This window comes from Cyrtonyx montezumae, unplaced genomic scaffold (genome assembly GCF_038088225.1).
Source record: "Cyrtonyx montezumae isolate F1298 unplaced genomic scaffold, pur_monq_1.0 scaffold_10, whole genome shotgun sequence".
Lineage (NCBI taxonomy): Eukaryota > Metazoa > Chordata > Aves > Galliformes > Odontophoridae > Cyrtonyx > Cyrtonyx montezumae.
Window position 1 is genome coordinate 17,076,502 of NW_027071826.1, and position 20,829 is coordinate 17,097,330.

The following is a 20,829-nucleotide window of genomic DNA, read 5'->3' on the forward strand; positions in this document are numbered from 1 at the left end:
AAAATTGACACCTCCTACTAGTGTGAATGTCCTTATGCTACAAAAGCTGCTGACATTAATGGGATTTTCTAAGGCACTCATTGAGAAAAAAACTCTGTAATTATAGTGGAGTTATCAGATTCTGGCCCTTGTATAGTAAAATAGAATTCTACCTTCTATGTCTCTCAGAAAAAAAGAGAAAAAAAGGTACAGTACATAATAATGCTTATAATCTGAAGTGACTTTAAGGTATGATTTTCATTATTTTAGTTGTACAAACATGTTTTTTGTTTTGTTTTGTTTTTTTAAGCTTATAAACAACACAGTACATACGGTGCTTTAGGGAAAGTTAGACAAATTCCTGTACACATATACATAATTCTATGATTAGTAGCTGAGCCCTGCTTGCTAATGCTAGCCGTGATGGGCTAGCCATTGAGGCATTCAGCCTGGGTGTTAAGAAAAATGTCTTTACTGTGGGCATGATCAAACACTGGAACAGTGCTAGAGAACTAGTTGATAACCTGGACCTGTAAGCATTCAAGATACTTTTGTAAAATGCCCTCAATAACTTGCTTTAACTTTAGGTTATCCCTGAATTCAGGCTGTTAAACTAGAGGATCTTTGAAGGATCATTCCACCAGAAAATTCTATTATATTCTACATTTGGGAGACTAAATCTTAGAGATTGTTTATGTTTTTGAGATACCAGGTGCACATTTAGAAGAAATTTTGAGGTTTAAGTAGAGACAAATGCTGCAACGAATCTCTTTTTTTTTTTTAACAGTACTAAGATAAGCAGCTATTATTTCCTCAATGTCTCTGCTTCATCTATAGCTGAGCATTTATTTCTAAATAGTTAAATCCTGCTACATTTACATGGTTCTTTCTGAGATATACATTAGCAGTGCTGACTTCTTTACACAGTTAGGTACATAGTAAAACTTTTCTTATGTCCTACCCTGGAGAAGTGAAATGTGTGCTGCTTTGCAGGCAGGGTCTTTCTGTAAAGGTCAGCTAAAATTGTTAAAGAACCCTTGGGGATCTTTTAAAGCTGGACATGGTATTACTAGTGAAACCTTCTCTGCTTTTCATGAAAGTCAGGGTTTTGGTGAGGTGAGTGTTCAGCCACAGCAAAACATACACTCCCAAGTAGTTATTCTGCCTCCAGAATGGCATGAGCCAGTTAAGTCCTTAATGATACCAAATGGGGAAAAAACCTATTAGGCTCTAACGCAAGTTTAGGTTTTAAAAAATAAAGAGAGTAAAAAGAAAATTAAAATTAATGATCTCATCATTAGCACAAAAGGAGTGTAAGAATATGATGACAATTCATTGAGTTATTCTGTGTGTAATATGCAGAGTAATTGAATGGCAACAGCAAAAGGTTGCCACCTCCTGCTGCTCCTGGACTATTAAAAGCAGGGTGTATGAAGTAGCAGTGCATCTGTGTACATCCTTCTGTACTATGGGAATCCTAATAATACTAACAGAACATCCCAATAATATTTCACACCTAGACTTTAATGTGAAATTCTTACTTTGTATTTGTGATTGTCTTACATCCAGGCTCCAGTGGAGCTTCAAAGCTCTTCAGAGACTAGAATAACAACTCAATGTGACATTTAAGCAAACTCCGTACTACACTTGCTTATGCTGTGAGTGGCAAGAGACTAGCTTTTATGACTTTTGTACATTCTGAGTCACTTCTGTCTGCCTTTGAAACCAGTGTCCATAAAATGAAAGATTAATGAGATCATCTCTAGCCATCTCTCACACAAATAATATTCAGCCCCTCGTTGTACTGCCTCTATAGCAATGACATTTAGCCTGCTTCACACAATGTTGCCTGATATTGTATATTGTGCAGTGTTATTTCCCTCAGCTTCCCTATCTTCAAACTTACATGCTTGCATAAAACTAAACAAGAATCAGGATCAGCAGGTATATATGAACGTTCATAGCCCTGCATAAAATGTTCAGCTCAAACACTCAGGGGAGAAAAAATCACTGCGCCAATTCCTGGCTTTTATCCTTCAAAGGGTTAATCTCTTCTTGTCTAGTAACCTATTAAAATGTATTAAGTAAAGCTCTTCAACAAGTCAGAACATATCGATAAAATAATTGTGCTAAGGAGACTAGGTTTCTAGTTATTTATTATTTCCTAACTTTTTAATTCCTTTCTCTTTTGTTCTGAAAAATGATCTGAAGTATAATTTCTACATTTTGCATAAGAGGATGTTTTGCAGAAGAAACGGAGAAAGGAAGAAAAGAGAATGAATAAGAGAGAAGGAGATAAGGAAGGGAGAGAGAGGAAGGAAGCAAAGAAGGAAAGATAATGAAGAAAATGAAAAAAAGGAAAAGGAAGGAACATTACCTCTGCAGGGAAAGTGTGGGAAACTGCAGGGTCCAAAGTACCCTACAAACTCATAATTTATGTTAAAGAAGTTGAATCCAGCTGTTTATTTTGGTTATGAAGGAAACTACAAATCTGCTGCTCATAACTCATATAGTTCCTTTTTCCTTAATTAACTATCTAACTAAAAACCATCTGGTATGCTGCCATGCACAATCATCTCATTACTCAGATTTTCATTTGAAGTTCCTTGACATTATGGTATCCAAAAGACCATTGTTGGCACGGAAAAGGAAATTAATTCACATGTCATTCCTCACTGCATAAAACTCTAAATCCTATGCTACTTTCCCCCTCCTCTAGGAATTTCTTTGATGCAAGACAGAGCATGTATTAAAGCAGAGATATTTTAATGGAGCATTGGATTTCTTACTGGAGGTTTCAGTGAGGGAAATATTTTTGCTTTGGTCACTGGTGACCAAAAATGTATTAAGGGACACAGATGTTTTTCTATCTAAGTATGTGCCTCTACAAAATCCAAGGCAGAGAAGTTTAAACTGGGAAGCTAGAAAGTGACTAGCTTAGAAGATTTGGTAATTAGACCTTTTTGTCTTGGTGAAAGGATAGCAGAAAGTTCAGTGCCAGCTTCAATTCAAATAAAAAAAGGTGACTTATAGTCCCAACAAGCAATTATTCTATGGTAACTGTCACTTCTGTTTTGGGGTACTGCTCTTTCTCATTCTTTCTCTTCCTTTGAAAACATAGTAAGTAAAAAAGAGCAGGCAGTAATCCAAGAACAGTTATCTTCATACAGCACTAAAGCCATGTGTCATTTATCAACACCTGTATGACCATCGTCACTGGTATCATGACACTGAGCCATCATCATCATTAAACTGAATCAAGGAAACAGTCCATTTAATGTAACAGTCACAGGGATAGAAGATGAAACTTGCCTAAAATATTTAGAGAGAAATAGCAATCAGAGGCATTTTGAATCTGGAGAAATAATTGTCATGGAAGTTCTTTACAAGAGATAAGTCTGGCTAAAATGAAATAGATTATGAAAATAAACTGTTTTTTGGTTATTTTTCAGAAGTTTTGTATGCTGAAAACGGATTGAACACTACGGCTCTTTGTACATTTACAGGACAGTGTCTTCTTTACCCCAGAACGTACGTGTTTTTTCCATCTCATTTGGAGCAAGCAATTCAACATACAAAAAGAATATCAAGAAAAGAAAAACAAAAACATAGCAATTTTAGGCAAAATAGACCAATAAGGAGACAGATGGGGAGACTAAAATGAAGGGAAAAAAAGCCTAAGTCCAAGATCATTTGGATTTGAAACCTTATTTATCTGTCTGCGTGTATATAAGCCAGATAAAACAAATGTGAGTAAGGAACTGTAACAAGAAAATACATTGCAAATTTCAAAGTCAGGAGACTTGAAATTAGACTAGAGAGAAAGTAATAAAGCTTTGAATGGGACAGTCTCCTCATTAGAGACACATCTTTCTCTTTAATCTCAGCTCCTGTTATGAAATCCACAGAAATGGATCTTAGAAAATGCAAAGCTGATGGTGATTTGGTTTGGGGAAAATCTTGCTCACTCTCTGAGTTCATAGTTGGAACATAGGAAGATAAATTCATAGCTAGCATGAAATTATATTTTTTACTAGCTTTTAACATTTCCATGGTCTGTGGTCACAATGGAATTTTCTCCACAAAGTGGTATCAGAATCATATGACAAAACCAGAGTTAAGGATAAGGCTCAGGAAGAAAACAAAATAAATAACCCTGACCAGAGCCCTGTATCTCAGGAAAGAAGGGGACATGAGGTAACCAAACAAGAGGAGCAGGTGGAAAAGGTGGAAAGGGAAATATGCAACTAGAGTATAAATGAGTTGACCTAGATCCTTTTCAATTGTTTGTGTGACCTCTAGTGGGCTTTGCTGCCTTCTGTGTCACTGCATTTTCAATTTGTGGAAATCACCTGGACCTATGGGAATGTTAGATAATATTAGGTTCCTGTTTCTAAAGTGATGGGGGGTGAAGGTTAGCTTTGGCTACACTTCTTCCCTTAAAAGAAAAAAAGGCAAAAATATTTTTAATTAAAATAAATATAGCCACTTCTCTTTTTTTCCAGGTAACAACCCCCAGAACAGAATCACATCATGGTTTAGGTTTGAAGGGGCCTCAGGAGATGATCTTGTCCAACCTCAGACCATAGTCAGCTACAGCAGGTTGCACAGGTCTATACACAATTAGGTTTTTTTGAGTACCTCAAAGGATGGAGAATCCATAGCCTCTCTGAACAATCTCTTCCATTATTAAATCACAGGAAAAAGTAATTTTGTTTGTTTGCTTGTTTGTTCATCTTTAAATATAATTTCTTGTATTTCAATTTTTAGCAAGTTTATAAAGTCTTGTTCTTTTGCTGAATAAAAATAACAAGAGCTAAGGCTGAAGACTTTTAAGAACATGAAGAAATTATATAATACATGACAGAGGCAAATTAAATGGTTATAAAACTTACCTATTCCACATATTTTTGTAAGGTGTATTTTCCTCCTTTCTTTCTCTTGTTCCAGCAATTTCTGTGGCCTCTGAGCCTCCACACAGTCCTTACTCTGTGTTTGTTTTACTTGGCTATGTATTTGCTTCCTGTTGCTCTCAGGAGACTCCTTTTCTTCTGCTGGTTGCTCCTAGCTTGCCTATTCTCTCAGACTCTGTTGACCCTTTGCACTTTGTGGCATCCCTTATTTCCATGGGCACTATTTCTCTCAGAAAAGTACAATCATCACACCCTCTCTCTCAAAGGAAACCAGAATGTAGCATCAAGAAGTTAAAGAAGCGATCTTCTTCCCTTTTGTTTAGATGTTGTTTTAATGGAATTATACATATTTTTAAATACATATATATAGAATAGTGCAAGAGAAAAACAAATAAACATATCTTCCACTACTATTATATATGCTGATTGTTCGGTATTGTTTCTAAACATCAATGCTATCTCTCCAATATGTTGGTAAGCTTAATTTAAGATGGGATTTTTTCCAAAATCTCCAGTAAAAAAAAAGATGTATTATTCAAAATGACAATGATTTCTTTTATAGAGGGGTTCATTATGCTGCAAGTAACAGATGGCAGGACTACTTGCCAAATAAGGTATACATAGCACGTGTAAGGAAGGTATATTCTTCACAGCTCTTCCCAGAATAATTACGTTATAATTTTTCCATAAAAAAAAAAAAAAAGGAGATGTTACTAGAATTAGCTTTTTAGCTCTTTTACTTTTCCTGTTACTATCGTGTTCTGATTTCACTGGTTATCCAGTCAATGACAATAATAAAGATCACTACATACTATCACATCAATACATAATCATTTTTGGAGTTTATATTACATTATATTACATTAGTTTGACTGACTCAGATAAAACAACACAGGAAATCTGTAAGAAAAACAAGATATTATTTCATCTTTTATTATTATTATTTGCACTATTTATGCTGTTTCTAATCACAAAGTCTGCCTCTGCTACTGAAAAAAAATGAAAGATTTAGTTCCTCAGAGTACGTCACTATGTCACCAATCCTGACTGACTAAATAACAAAGAGGGGGAGAATAGGATCAGACTGAAAAAGTGAAAAGCTTAGATGAATTTAGGCTTTCTCATAATGCATGAGCAGGATAATTTCCTTTACCCAACAAGTTTTTAGCAGTCACATAATACGTGAAATGTAAAAACAACAATCATTATAATCCTTAAAATATATTTCAAATCAACACCTATTGAGCTGGCCTGGATGTTTTTCAGTCACAAAGAGTGTTAGCTTTCACCCTTTTGGTCTTTTGAATAATAATTTTGCTGTGTGCTTGAATTCTGATATTCAAATGCTTGAGAGGACATAGCTAGTGCTGAGCAGATGGCATAGACTGTTTATGGGTAGAAGAAGCTGGTATTAATTGTTAGTTATGTTTCCATTGTGCTGCAAGTAAATAAATACTGTAAAAACAAACAAATGAAGAAACAAAACCCTAAATTTCTGGTTTTGTTTTCCTAAAGAAAGAACTGATTCCTCACCTGTTTGTGAGAGATGGTAAGCCGTAATGTATTTTTAACATACAGTTTTTATCTCTGCTCAGCAATAAAGACCGTTTATAAATGATATCTCTGCCATAAGGTAAACAAAGTTAAGAGAACTTATTTGCACAAAGCATATGGACCTGTGAATCCAATTTATTTCCTTTTTTTAAATTTCTTCTATTTTTCTAAGGCTTTTGTTCTATTTATTGAGAGTTTAATCGAAAAATGAATCTTGAAGCCATGTCTTCAAATTGTGCATTGTCCCAGTTGCTAATAGCGTAGTGAAGACATCTACTGAACTGTCTTCCAATATAATTTTAATAAAGAGAAAGCTAGAAGAGATCTAGCCAATTATTGACTTAATTCTACCTTGTGTAACTTTAGCATCTTCATTTAATAGAAATGTACTATTAATGAAGATATGCAGTGCAAAAGCAACTTTTGATATCACTTATGTAATGGAGGAACATTTTTAATTTATAAGCCTTAAGATTGCATTTTTTGATTTTGCCATTTTTCTTAAGTAGTATTATTGCTTAAGGAAGAATAATAAAGCTGAATTTTTATAGTATAAAAAAATCTACAAAATATCTTACGGAGTCTAGTGTTTTAATAATTTTTATGAGAATTGGTAACATACAAACCTATGGTTCCAAAATCTTCACCAAGCTGTTTTCAGCCCTGGATAAACTAAAATCTCTCTCAGGAGTCTGACTGTTGTGTTTCCATCTGATGTTAAGAGGCACTGTTCTCACTGAGCTCCCAGTATTTAGATGAGACATAAAACTAATGACTGAGATACATGCAATTGTTTAAAATGTTATGACACTTACATGTAGAAAATTTTAATGTTGATTTCTCTTGACATTAGTTGCATGTTGTAAATACTGTTAAACTGATTCTATTAGAAATATATCTTGATATTTTACAGTGGAAAAGGAGGATATCAGAAAAATCACTATAATTTCAACTAACTTGAATAATGTCAGCAATCAAAACAGTGATTTGTAAGCACTTGGGAAAAACATGATAGATATTGGACAACTTTGACCATCAAGTACAAACTTTGACAAGGCAATCTAATTTTTGTCTCTGCTGTTGTATCAGTCAATATGGATGGAGAAGCAGAAGTCATGTAATTTGTTTGCTGAAAAGCTTTTACCTCAAGTGATGTTTTCCTCAGTAAATTTGGGAAATAATGTAGAACAACTACTGTAAGGAAAATATCACACTGATTCCAGAGTAGAGTTAGGGTCATGTGCAAAGGGGCATGAAGATGGGAACTATCATGAATGCAGTGATGTTTCATATTTATATTAATGGTGTACAGACAACTTGAGGATAGTTCAGAAGGTTCTGAACATTTGGGTTCATAAGTTTTTTACAGTAAGTAGAAGTTTTTCAAACTGAATATGAAATGGAGATTTTAGAATAAACAGGTACAATAGATATTAATAAATAGCCAATAAATGTTAACAAATAGTCAACTAATGCAATATTAAATTGGGAGATCTGTATGGTCACAGAAATGAAATTTATGAAATATAGTAATAAATCTAATCACTTTTAAATATGCTTCACAGAAATTAATACAAGTTGTTTAGAAAGATGTGTGGGAGTGAAACAGGACCAACATGTTTGATACCAACACAAGAAGACAACATATACTTATAAAAATAATAATAGATATAATATACATGGGATGTACAATTACGGAAAATGGAATTTTGGGTCCCACAGTCTTTCAAACAGTAGTTGACATATTAATAAAGTAGATCTGTTGTATGAGCTGAGCAGGAGTCAAGAGTGTAATGCTGTGAAAAGGAAAATGCTAAACTACTGCAGAAATAAATTTAATATAATTCTGATTTTCTTAGCACTGGTGGTATCTCAATAATTTATAGAGCTTTGTTGTGATTTCACTTTGAAAAGTAGAATGCTCAGACAGAATCATCAAAAAGGAAAAGTGAAATAAAAGATCTTAGAAGCATGAACTACAAGAAATGAACTTAGAAGCATGAACTACAAGAAATGATTACAGGATCTAGCCTTGCTTATTGAAGAAAAAATGACAGAGATTAGAAAAAGTAATAGTTTTTATAATCTAAAACTCTTTGGATGGACAAACAATAAATGCTCATTTGTTCAGGATTTACAGGAATTAGTAGGATAAGAAAGAATGGATTTAAGTTTCAGTAAAGGCTTAGAAAAGGTGTTGGGAAAATTTGTATAAAGTATAGATGTGATTCCATGAGATGTCATATTTGTCAATGAATATAACTTACTGAACAGGCATCTATTTGGAATGTATATGAAGTATGAGAAAGAAGGATTATAGGGCTTAAAAAAATCCTCCCTACACATATTTTCTGATTCAGTAATTATTAGTTTGAAGTTCTGTTTCAGGAATTTTAATCCAAGCACTTAATCTCAATAGTTGTACAGTAGTAGCGTTGTGACACTAATTATAACATTTCCAACTAAGCAGCATTTTTTTTTCTCATTGCTTCTTGACAGTTGCTACAGTATTCCTCAAAGGTTAGGTTAGTTTGGCAACGTTCATCCCAGGCCATTATCATTCCAAAGTGCTGATTAATGCCAATCTGGTCTCAGTTAAGAGATGGTAATGAATAGCAGTTTTTTTTTTCTTTGTTTTGTTTTGTTTAGTTTGTTTGTTTTTCCCCGTCTATAACCTAGAATTAAGTATGTTTTCTAGTTTACTAGCTGATATCAAATGAAAGTTTTTGTTTGTCCATACACTTTATATTGGAATGTACACATTGAGTAATCACATGAGGAAAAAAGCACATTACTGGTAAAGGAGCTCAAGAGTTTACAGGCAATTCAAGAATAGATGAATTTGCATTTCCAAATAATTCAGTCTATAATTTCATACTAACATGTCAAAACGACCTCCTAGATCATTATAGATGAAAAGGCACTGGATAAGAGGACATGGATCAGCTTCTCCGGGATGCTATGCTGAGGCATGTGGAAGATAATGAGGTGATACAAGACACCCAGCTTGGCTTCACCATGGGTAAGTTGTGCCTAATCGTCCTATTGGCCTTCTATGATAGTGTAAATGCATCAATAGACAAGGAAAGAGCCACTGATGTAATATATGTAAACTTCAGTAAAGTCTTGACGTGGTCTTCCACAACATTATTCTCTCAAATTTGGAAAGCCATGGATTTGATGGGTGGACTGCTCAATGGGCTAGGAACTTGTTATGATACCCATAGTAGTTCAGCTTCAAAGATTGCTCATAAAACTTCTGTTGTGGAGGGAGAATTCTGATTGGGCACTCATCTCTATTCCAGCAATATATTACAATATATTTTGAAGAATTCTGTGTTATGATGTCACTTAAAGATTCTACAGAATTAGAGTTAATAAAAAGTAACAAAAGGGAAAAGAATAGAAATATGAAGAGAAACAGACAGAGACTTGTGATACTTCTTTTTACTTGGCATACCATGTCTGCCACTACAAACACTAAGCAGAAGGGAAATTACAGAAGTACCAAAAGAAATTGCTAAAAAGAGCTTTCCTTTGAGAAGACCAAAGTCGTTAAAACAGCTAACATGCAGTAGCATGGGTGAGAAACAGTTAAGATACTGAAAGCATATTTGTATGCCAGCTATAAAATTCTTTTTGTTGAATTAAAAAAAATAAATAAAGAGAAATATGCCAAAATAATTTGATTAAAAAGGGGCATTGCTTTATTTTCTCCAGTCATCAAATGAAGCAACTTGTTTTCAGAAAATACTTTTAATACAGCAAAATAAACTCTCAGACTCACTAGTTGTCCTCCATATATCCTTTCCCTTTTATTCATGAATGTGACTTGTTTTTTCAGGTCATATTTTTTTAAGCTTGGAGAACTGTTTTTAACTACTACGTGAATGCATATGAAGTCATATCTTCATAAGCTTGCAATCCATCTACGTATATCTATAAACCATTTTAGGTCATTTGTCAATTTATTTGACAAGAGTTTTTTATAGTTTATTTTCTAAAGCTTTGCTGCATCTCAGCTTCACAGAATCACAGAATTGCAGGGGTTAGAATGGACCTAAGGAGATCATGTAGCCTAACCCTGCTGCTAAAGCAGGTTCCCTCAATAGGTAGCACAGGTAGGTGTCCAGGTGGGTTTTGAGTATCTCCACAGAAAGAGTCTCCACAACATCTCTGGGCAACCTGTTCCAATACTCCATCACCCTTACTGCAAAGTTCTTCCATATGCTTTTATGGAACTTCCAATGTTCAAGTTTCAGGCCATTGCTCCTTGTCATATTGCTACATGCCACTGAGAAGACCCTGCCTTAACCATTTGCCTCCCACCTCCCTTCAGATATTTATACCCATTAATCAAATCCTCTCTCAGTCTTTTTCCCAGGTTGACAAGATAGAGGTTACTCAGCCTTTCCTCATACGGGAGATACTCCATTCACTTTATCATTTTTGTGGCCCTCTGCTGGACTCCTTCTAGGAGATCCCTGACATTTTGTACATCGTAGTTGAAATTTAGCCTCTCTGGGGCAAAGCCGAGGGGGAGGGTCATCTCCTTCAACCCGATGGCCATGCTCTTTTTAATGCACACCAGGGTACCTTTGGCCTTCTTGGTTACAAGGGCATGCTGTTGGCTCATGGCCAACCTGTTGTCCACCAGAACTGGTCCTTCTCCAGCAGATCATCCCCTAAACTGAACTGACCAACTGGGGAATCCCACTAGTGTGTAGGAAAATTTGCTTTTTAAAAAAAGAAAAAGAAGAAATCATGTCAATGCATATGTTCTAGATTTAAGTAATGAGATCTAGGCTATTAATAATCCTATGAAAGAAACCTAATTCAGCAATTAAAATATGAAATATTCCCTTTACAACAGATATGTACTAAAACATCCCATTTAAAGATTATACAACTATTTTAATATTAACTGATTATGATTATTATTATTATTATTATTATGAACTAAGTTTTTCACTTAGAGGGCAATATCTCAATACATTACTTAATTAAGCAACTATTTTAAATGTTGTTAATATAATAGTTTCAAAATCTATTCAGAAAAACATACAAACAAAAAACTAGAAAATGAAAATACGTAATTAGGGAAGTCTTATGGGACATGTAATTTCATTAGGGTAGCCAACCATTGTACCAAGAAGGATATTGTCTTCTAAACTGATCATACCAAGAAGGATAGTGTCTTCTAAAGTGGAATTGGCAGGTTATAACAATTTCTGAGAAACAGATTTTCCCTATCTAACTTGATACTGCTGAATCACTACAGACTCTATTACTTACATTGGCAAGGGTTTCCACAGTACATTTTCTTTAAAATTTTGTTCACATTTATTCTAATTGTAGAGTGATAGTAGAAGAAAAGTAAGTAAAAATAAAATTATAAAAAGCCAAATAGCTTATCAAATTTTAATTGCGCTTTTAAATATTTTAGACCATTTTATAGGTATGCCTACAGCTAAGATAACACATCTGATACCTGAATAAATTATTTTTGTTCAGGGTACGAGTCTCTAAAGTAGGTTAGAGAGAACGTACAAGGACTCGATTACAGCATTTTTAATATGCATGCTATCTTTTTTATCCCACCGGCCAGTAATACAGTATTTTCATTGCTAACAACAAAGCACAGAATGTGTGAGACCTCAGGACTCAAGCTTGTCTAATCTTGCCTTGATCTGCCTGGCATTTTTGACTTCTTTAATTGTAGCAATATTTTTCTCTCCTGAACAGGTGACCGTGCCTATTCAGGCTTGATATTGCTTTTCTTCTTAAAATGTAACCACAGTTTTACATACATAATTGCAATAAGCAGTTATTATGTGTGGAATGACATATTCATGATTCTAAATAATGAAGAAATGAGAGAAGATTATAGTTTAGTTGAAAGGGATCTTCAAAGATCAAATCTACCTTCCTGACCTCTTCAGGGCTACCCAAAATGTCAAAGTGTATAAATGAGAGTATTGTCCAAAAGTCTACTGAACAGTGATAGTCATGAGGCATCAACCAGCTCTCTAGGGAGCCTTTCCCAGCATTTGACTACTCTCAAAGTGCAGAAATTTTTCCTTATGTCCTATCTGACCCTCCCATGTTGCAACTGACATAATCTCTAAGGAGCAGAGCCCAGCACTTCCGTTTGTGCTTCTCCACCTCAGGAAGCTGAAGAGTGCAATGAGGTTGCCTCTCAGTCACCCCCTACTTCAGATCTGACATCCCAAAAGCACTCAGCCTCTCCTCATAGGATATGCCTTCTATCCCATTTACAGTCCATATATATATATATTTAAATGGTGAAACATTACAGAAGAAGAACAGGATGGTGTATAGAGGAATAAAGGGTGACTAAGCACTGGAACAGGTTGTCCATAGAGGCTGTCGAGTCTCTATCCTCGAAGATATTCAAAAGCCATCTAGACACAATTCTGTGTAATGTGCTAAAGGATACCCTACTTGAGAAGGTGGGTTGGACTAGATGATCTCTAGAGATTCCTCCAAACCCTAGTCATTCTGTGATTCTGTGTTTCCTGGGAAAGGCAATCATGGTAAGAGATGGGTCACAGGCTGGCACTGCAGAGACAGTGGCTATAAATAATTTTTCAGTGGTCAATTAAAGAAATGTGAACATGGACAAAATTTTTTTCAGGAATATCATAAGGGACCTGTAGGTAGTAAGTATGGATGTAATGTAGACTTGCAGAATATTAAGTTGAAGAAATCTCTTTGCTAAAATTACGGTAAACTAGAATCTTATCTCCTTTTAAAATGCCTCTAGATAAATTTTTCAGTATAGATCACACAGCTGTATAAGGTGGAATAATAAAAATGCCTACCTTTTATATAGTGCTTATGTCAAGCAGGACAATGAAGAATATATAATTTGCACCTTATAGGCAAGAATCGAAAGGCATGCAGACTCGAGATCAGAATTTCTGTTTTCTATGCACACGTTGACACTGAAGGTTAGAACACTATAGATATTTTACAGAAGAAACCATAACTGAATCTGATGGATTCTCACATAAGTTTTTCTAAGCTGACATTAGAGTTATCATATTTTTGGCTATAGTTATGTTTCTACATTCGGGATTCAGTCTGGAGCTTGTTGAGTCTTTTGTATTCTCTCTCAGGAAGTCAGTAATGTGATCCACAGACTATTCCAGCCCTTTCAAACTCCAATGCAATCCAAATCTTTATTAAAAATTGAAACATTCAAGTATTCTTAAAGAATGTGGATTTCCTATTAAAAATATTAATATAAATTATTGCATATGTGAAGGTACACTTTGGCATTAACTCTCATTCCTTTACAAATTCCAAAAGCTTTCGCTTTTGTCTGTTTAATTTATGATCTTAATTTTTTTTCTAAAGAATGTAATGCATGAGTTTAGCATGTAGCTAAACTCATAAACTGGGTTTAAATCCTGTCTGTGCTGTTCACATTGACCAAGGGGCTTGTAAACATGTTACAGGTCACTCAGCAGTGATCCTTACTCTGATACTCAGGTGCCAAATAGAAAGCTGGAGACTCATGAGGCAAATAGTGTGACACTGAGCACAGGTGTCAGACACTCTTACTGTCCATCATGTTGTTGTAACCCTCCCCTTTCTTGGCACTCTGCATTAGCTGTGCACATTGGGCTGCCTGCAAACCATCCCGGGGTCACCATCAGGGGACTGAAATGATCAGACATTTTTTCTCTCCCCTCTTGCACAGCTGCACTGAGAAGAACCTGTAAGTGGAAAAGTATGAGATATACTCCCCATGATCTGCTCCAGCCGGGGCAGTCAAGCAGGAAAAATGAAAGGAAAAAACCGAGAGCAAATCCAAGAGAGCATTACCAAAGACCTGTCAGGGCCAGGAGCAGCCATTAAACAAAAGGACTGGAATTTCTCATGACTTACAGACCTTTCAAAAGTTGTGATGGTCATATGTTCATTAAAAAATACAACTTTTTAGAGCAAGCAATAAATTTGAACACAAGGAAATCCGTCTTATTCCAGTTTTATACTACTCTGTACTCAACAGCATAATGCTGCTAGTGTCTTACTCATAACTTTTCTATTTTCTATAGTTATTTCAATCTCATTCTTCAGCAAAATCCAAATGAGTGTCTGACACTTTTTACAGTCAGTGTAGTGGAAGTGCTCATCTGACAGTTCATTTCTCTACTATTTCAAATTAAGATAAGCCTTTTAAACTGAAAAATCACGTCTCAATCAAATTCTGTTGCACTACTGGAGCTTTCAGAATTTATACAATTTATCTCTAAACAAGGCAGTGAAATGTCTGCTGTGATCTTTTTGTTTATTTTGTTTTGAAAAATATGCAGACTCTGGCATCATTGGGAGGAAAAAAAAAATGAAGAATTATTCTAATTTAGAAAATACAGGGCTGGAAAATGTAAGTAACCAATATTTTATCTTCTCAATCTAGACATAAAATAATCAGTAGTCTATTACTTCAGGCCTTTAAATAATCAGTTAATCTAATTAAATCCAACTGAAAATGTTTCTCAGATATAGATCGTCTGTATATTTACCAAACTATATCTAAGTACTCCCGATTTGTACCAAATTTTTTTATGTTTGGACCTATATTTATTCAAAATGCACTTCGTAAAATTACAGTTTCTGTCTTCCAAATTCTATCTCCTCTCCCCCCCCCCCCCCCCCCCCCAAATACTGCATTAGCTTTGATGCTCAGAGTTTATGCTGAAAGTTGATGCTGAAAGTTTAAGAATTAGAAAGAAATCTGTTACTCACATATCATTCCATTTACTGGTAGAGATGAACTCTAGCTGGAAAATAATTAAGTTCTAGGAAAACAAGCATTTTGAATACTATTCTGTTTCTGAATATGACAAATTTAGAAATACATATGCAATACAGTGTGCAACAAATAAATTATAAAGACTCATAATAAGAAAAATGTTTTACATTGCAAAGGCATGTATTTTAAAGAGGAGAATATTAGATTCACAGCTCTTCATGAAATACCCTTGTTTTTACTTCAGGTTTGGCTCAGAAATGGGCAGTATAGGAGATCAGAGCAAGGTTTGGGACTTAGAGGATTTGCTTTGTAGGCTACCACATAGTTAGGTACACAGTCATTGACCCTGGCCCAGTAGCTTGTGCTCCAAGTCATAGAATTTGACATGTTATACTTTAATATAATTATAGAGTCAGGATACCCAAGTTGCATTGGAATAACTGAAGCAATCTGCAGGCTTTCATATTTCATTTCAGCAGCCAAGTACAAGGAGAATGTCAGGGTACAAAGAAAGAGGTGTAAAGGCTGTAAAGGCATGTGATATTCCCTACATATTTGCTGCAAATAGAGAACCTCCAAAACTACACTGGAAAAATATTTCAAAGAAAACACTGCAAATTTCTAAGTCTTTCTGGAGTAGCACACTAGCTATATGTTTCTTGTCAGCAAGATATTTTTTCAACAGTTAGATAAATGAATTGAGGAAAATAGGTGACAAGAAGAGGTGGGTAATGGAGAACGCTGATCATATGAGTTGCTAGATCCAAATACATCCTCACAGGCATGAGAACATTCCTCATTTTGGACTTCACACAATAATTCAGTATAATAAAATTTCTACACGAAGCAGAAGGTGAAGGGTGAGTTGAAAAACAGTTAATATGAGAAGGAAAAATTGTTAAGCTCAGGGAAAGAAATGTAGTTGCAGAGAAGGAAAGTGCATAGAAATATTAAATTCTAATACTAACAATTTAGAAACATCTGAATCATTATCTGCTTGGTTCATTTGTAGTTTTAGTTATACACAGTCTTCTCCTACATTCTTCTCTGTCTGCAGTTCAACAGCCACTCATTCCTGATATAAACTGATTTATCAGCTGTGCTTTGTGTACTGGAAAGTATGTTTGAGAAAGTGCAGAGTATCTCTTACAGAAGCTGTGTTAATCTTCTCTGTATTATTCAAGTTTTTGTGCACACACTATCAAGGCATATAAGTTACTGACAAGATACTCTCACCAAAATAATAATAATAACAATTCATGATATTCTACATCTTTGCACTCTCCAAAGAGCTTAAGTGAAACAGAAATGAGAAACAAATTCAGAATAAAAGATCAGTTAACAAAAGATCAGCTCAACATAAACTGATTTGTATTTATACACATAGATACACATAGCATATACTTGTATATATTCTTATGTTTATGTCTGTGTACCTAAATGATAGTGCACTTGTATGCATGTATGTGTGCATATTTTAATGTAGGTGCAAAAATGGTGAGTGTCACATGTTGCAGGTGTAACAAAAAAAACCAAATCACTACTGCAGCATCCCAAAATTGCAGTCAATCAAAACTGATTTTCTTTTTTTTTCTCTTAAAAAAAGAAAAATCTTAAATACCAACAGTTTTAAATGTTGTTATCTAGTGAAGCAGCTAGCAGAAATCTATCCTCTAAGTTAATCATTCTAGAAAAAAAGTTGACATGATGGAGTAAAAATAACTTTAAGACAAGGGAAGTGTTGTAGGGTTGGTAACAATGGGTATTTTATGGTCTGAATCCAGAACTTGTAGGAAATTATAACTAAAAGACTGAAAAAAAATCGAAAAAAGAAAAACTTGAACTCAGATCCTTCTCTGCTTTGGTAGGCCCTCTGTTGGACTCCCAAGATGATTAAGTGGAATAACCTTCATGGGGTCCTGTACAAAACAAATGTTGTGCACGATGTTGAAGAGGATCTCTAATTTCCTGCATCCTCTCATGAAATACTCCAGCTCCACTCTGCCATCTTCTTGAGTCAGACAGGCAGAATGGCAAGACTCCCATGATTTCGCTCCTTTTCAGGAGTTTCACTTAGTTTTCTGAGAGACATCTATGAGAAATAGCTGACTTACTCAGAAGTCAATCTGTTGTATTTGAGTGAGAAAGAAGAAATATTCTCTTTGTACAGTTACTGGTATTAATTTGTAATAACTGAACCTATAAACATAAAATTCCTATAACCACAAATCTGAGATTAAGATTTCAGAGCAAAACTTCCTAGTTGTAATGAAATGTTGAAAAATAATGAATTTTTGAGCAGGTATCACGTAAAGACAGTAAATTACATCTCAAAATTTTCACAGATGACAAAGTTTTCAGTGCATGGAGAGACTTCCAAATAAATATCATGACCAATTAGATCTGAGAATACCACAAACCTAACATTATTCCCTATAATCAGGCAAAAAAAAAAAAGAAATGGTTGTCTCCAAGATACACAATGAAAATATAAATGAAAAGCTCCATAGACTTACTGCTTGTGAATGAAAAATAGAATGCATACTGTGTTGAGATTTTTAGTAAGAAAAGCTTTAATTTTAAGATTTTTTTTTGTCTTTTTTTTTTAACTCAATTACGTATTATTATAATTACTATGATCATTTGAAATATCTCCCCTTTCTCCGTGTATTTACTTTTCTAAGTTATACATGCATTTCAGCAACTAGGAGTAGTGTCTAGTATTGGTGAGAAAAGATTTTTTGAAAAACAACAGAGTAAACATACATGTATTTTTTCTGCAGTTCATACCTACAAAGGAACACTAATGCCCTTCTTGAAGAAATGACATTTGCATAACATACACTACAGTATCTGATATCACACCAACTCTCAAATTTTCTTAACATGTTTCTTTAATCAGGAATATACTTAACATTTGCATTTTAAGTCAGAGAACAATGAATTACACATTGGTTCTTGAACTGTGAATGCACAAACCAGTTTGTGAAGACATATGAGATCAGCCTTACAAGACTATCATTGAAGTTATGTGATTCTAAGGCCAAGTCAAAGTTTTATATTAAGGTGAGTGGGTTAGAAATTTGGAAGGACTTATAACTAGAAATAATAAGCTATTCTAGTTTGTGAGTAATCTTTTCAAATAATAAAGTTTTGCATGAGAAAGCACTGTGAATTTCCTGTAAATAGCAATTCTATTGCATTTTCTTGAATCTATCTATTTAAAGGAGTTGTAGGCATTTCTGAGGATTAAACTGTTTCGGAATATTGTATATCTATTAGAAGAGGATCTGATTTGAAAAATCTGAAAAAAACTGCAGAGGAAATGTAAAATTATGTTAAAGGGCATATGAATCTTTTCTTATGTCCAAAATATGTCAATAAAATGAAGTATTACTGTTTTATGTAAATAATTACTACCATATGTCATCTTCACAGAAAATAATTTTTTTTCATTAACAGCAATTTATTTTAAAGTATAAAAATTATATAATTTCATTCTTTACATATATTCTTCAAATACCTATCACCAAGTATTTTATTTACCTGTGTCATTACTGCTCAATATTTATAAGAGTTAAAATAATTATTTCACTTGAGCAATACAACATTTGAATTGTATATTTCTGGCAATTGTGCTTTTCAAGAAAAGTCGTGCTCACTTTAGCGCTTGGCCTATTATTCACCACAGAAACATCTTGCTTTTGTGCAGAGCACTTCAAAGCTGTAAACGTGCTAGTTCAAGCTGGATTTTCTGTAACAGTTTATACATCTTCATTTTTCAAGGTATTCAACATTTTGAAAGACAGTATAGTGTAATCAGCATGATTTTTGTTCTTCTGTCCGCTTTCTACATTTCAATAGACCCAGTGAATAGAGTCAAGATTGTTCTTATTCTACATGAGATGCTCCTAAGACATCATGTTTATCTATAATATAAACTTTTAATGGATAAAACTTCTAATGCAAACTCATGCATGCATTTTTGCAGTTACATATGTTATCCTATGTATGGAGTTCTAAGCAGAAGATATGCATGCTTGTATGCAGAAGAGCCTTCCTGCTGTGCTCAGTGGCTTGCTTATGAATTTTAAAAGCTCACATTTTCTCTGTCTTTGGAATGGACATTGTTGTTCTGCTTTATAGTTTATTATTTTATTATCTTCTTACAGTTTCTCAAAGTATTTGCATTTCTTTGCACCACTACCATTTCAATACAGATATCAAGTTTATAAAACTGAGGCCTACTGTTTTGCTTATTTCATATGAGGACACTACACAGTGTAACACTATATAGTGTATCATACTGGGAGTTTTTAATAAACTTTCTGATATATTTTTTATTCCTATAAATATTTGAATTATAATTGAAATCATTGGAGCCAGGATTTCACTATAACTGTTCTAGCTCTTTTAAAGAATCTAAATTATTGTTGAATTGTCACCACATTTTGACCCATGTAGTAAAATTATTTTAGTGGCTCTTAATTTGAGTCTTCATTGACAGTGGGGTTTCAAGAGGAACAAAATTATTTATTTCATTCTACCATAACTAAATACAATCTTTCCTTATGGCACCATTCCTCTTCATGCATAGAAGTATTCATTTTAAAGTGAAATATTGAAAAATACTGACTGAAAATGTTTGAAAAATACTCTTCCTTGTATTTACTTTGAGAGTTCCTTCTGCCTTAATCCTTGGGAAAACCCCTGGAACTAAAACACAATTAGCTTGTAAGAACAGATAACTGAGCTTACAAATGAAAAAATATAATTATTGTTCTCTACTAAGATAAATCACTCTGGGCTACTAAAGTATTAACTGGTAAAGCAGTCTGTGCTTTCTTTTTCCTTACTTTTCTTCCTCTTTTTTAAGAAGGGAAAACAAAATCATTGCTTGGAAATGGTGATTTTTTAAATTTTTTAATTTTCTGACAGAAAACCTAAATGGCCACCAGTGCTAATATATTTCTGTTACTTCTGTTCTCCACCTTCCCATGGTAAGAAAAGGTAACTTAGGTACCAGTCTAGCTCAGAGGAAATAACAAGTTCAGGAAGCGTAGTGAGTGATGGAGGGAGTGGTGTACATGTAGACGTATTTCACAGCAACTATTGGTAGTTTTCCTTGTCTTTCAGGGTTAAGATAGAGAATGAGGTCACTTACAGAGGAATTTTGACATTCAGCATTCCTAAACTCTAAAGTAACACAGCTTGTAACATTCAGCATTTCAGGTTCTGGCTAAGTGGAAAATTTGTTATTGTACATGTAACTATCCTTTCCCATGTATCTAAAGCATATCTTTATACACACTGCATATATTGCCAAATATATTAGGTAGAAGAGAGACAACAATTTTTTAAGGCTTGTGTCTGAAAAATTCTGAAAATTCAAGAAAAACTTTAAAGAGAGAACTGGGGAAAAAAAAAAGATCACATTTCATTTCAAGGAAAGAATAAATAGGTAAAATGCACGTTTAAGACTGTCAAGGATGAATGTCAAATGCATTTAATGAATGATTGTGCATATAATGGGTCCCACCTTCAACATGTAGGTATTACAGATGTGTATAGTTGCTTAACTGTGCCCATTAATTGCAA